Genomic DNA, 2072 nt, shown 5'->3' with positions numbered 1-2072 from the left:
ACTGAGATTGCACCACTACACTCCAGCCTGGCAACAGAGTAAGATTCCATCTCCAAAAAAACAAAACAAAACAAAACAAAAATAAACAACCACCAAAATGGATCTCAACACATCTCAAAAGCCAGGGGCGCATCCCGCTCTCCCTACACGGTGACTCCTGGAGGCCAGATGCCCGTGGGCCTACATCCCTCCCCAGCTCTGAACAGTGAGTTGATTTTACTTTTTACCATTAAAAAAAAAAAAAAAAAAAAAACTGAGTAATATTGCATAGGAGTACCAGAAACTGCTGCATTGGAAATAAAAACTATTTACATAAAATAAAAAGACTGGCCAAAGTCTATGTCTTCCACATTTACAGCACAGTGAGATGCATATGGTGACTGAACCACGGAGGCGGCTTCTGGCACTCACACCATGAACTACACATTTGCTACATGGGAGTAAAGTGGAAGGCAAGGGGAGGAATGAGAGGACCGGGGTTCATGTTCACTTCCGGTTTGGGAGCTGCTGGGACGGCAATCCGGTCCTTCATAGAGCCTGTCACCACTGAGGGTGCGGGTGGCCTGAATGTACCCGTTCCTGTGGTATAGGGAGTGAGCCCCAACGTGTCTGTGATCTCGGCTGCGTTCCTGGTGTTGGGGAGGCCCCGCTTGTTGGTGAACACCTGGAGGACAGCATCCCAAGACTGACCCCACTAGCATCCTCACGAGCCCCTCCTGGACCTCGTCCATGAGCTCTCTGTCATTGCAGTCCACCACGAGGATCAGGCCTTGTGTGTGCTGGAAGTAGTGGTGGTGGCCTTGTCCTGGCCACCCACATCCCACAGGATAAAGCTGATGTTCTCGTACTCCGTGTTCTCCACGCTGAAGTCTAAGGTGGGGATGGTGGTCATAATCTTGCCCAACTTCAGCTTGTACAGGATTGACGTCTTCCTTGCAGCATCCAGGCCCAACGTGATGATGGGCACTTCTTTTGCGCCAAAAAAAGCCCTTTAAGAAGTTGGTGAAGATGTTCCCCATGCTTGCGAGTGGGTGGAAGGATGCTGCCCAGGGACACCTCAGTGGCGGCTCCCCCAGCCAGGCATTGGTTCCGCTCCCTACTTTGGTCTTAATAGAAACACAACAGTTCTCTTATGCTTATTTTTTCGTAAAATCTTTTCTATCCTTTTGCTTTCAAATGATCTGTGCTCTTGTGTTTAAAATGCATGTCTTATAGACAGCATATAATTGGATCTTGCCTTTTAAAATCTAGTTTGACAATCTCTGCCTTTTAATTACAGTGTTGTTTGGTTCATTTTTATTTAATATAATTATTCACATGGCCGAGTTTAAGTTTAATGTTTTGCCGTTCGTTTTCTCTTTATCACACTTGTTTCTTGTTTCACTGTTGGACCTTTCCAAAACTAAGCAAAGAGTGGATCACCTTAATCAAATCAGGGATTAAATTATTAGAAGCCTCAGTCCTTGGCAGGGATGTTCTAGTTCCTAGTTGCTGTTAACACCTAAATATCAGCCCTTCATATTTTCCAACTAACAGTCTTGAGTATTTTCCAAAGCTGCTCCTTTTGGGAGAGCTGTAAGCCTTATTTTATTTCTAGTCTTGTGAGAATCCCCAAAACTCTACCCAGCTTCCTGGAAGCTCAACTTTTGCTTTTGGAATCAGCAACCAAATTGAGCGGTAAAGGAGCTGCACTTTCTGGCTTTACTTCAGGCTTTGCTGGATCTTGTCCTATCAGCTGTTTGCCTCAGTAACTTTCTGATGCTTTCATGGGCATTCTTTATATTTTGTTTAGGTTTTCTTTTTATCGTCTTCAGCAGGATGGTTGGTCCAAAACAACCTAGTCAGTATTGCTGGAAGCAAAACTCATCATTATCATGTTATTATTTACAGAAAAAACAATTCACAGATGTCATGGCCTCATCTCATAGCCTGTATAACTTACTGCTATATAACTTGGAGAAGTCATTGCCCTGCCCTAAGACCTGAGTTCCAACACTGGCCAAACACTCAGAAATATTTGGTCTTTTATATATTTTTTGAGATCTTGCAGGGGTGAACTCCAAAAATAATTT

General features: G+C 44.1%; 1 pseudogene; it reads right to left on the bottom strand.

Annotated features, from left to right (window-relative positions):
- Nucleotides 1-419: 419 nt before the first annotated feature.
- LOC105554622 lies at nt 420-1019 on the bottom strand (annotated as a pseudogene).
- Nucleotides 1020-2072: the final 1053 nt, after the last annotated feature.

Source organism: Mandrillus leucophaeus, unplaced genomic scaffold (assembly GCF_000951045.1).
Source record: "Mandrillus leucophaeus isolate KB7577 unplaced genomic scaffold, Mleu.le_1.0 Scaffold650, whole genome shotgun sequence".
Classification (NCBI taxonomy): Eukaryota; Metazoa; Chordata; class Mammalia; order Primates; family Cercopithecidae; genus Mandrillus; species Mandrillus leucophaeus.
The sequence above is the reverse complement of the archived record's forward strand: the minus strand, read 5'-3'. Positions and strand labels throughout refer to the sequence as shown.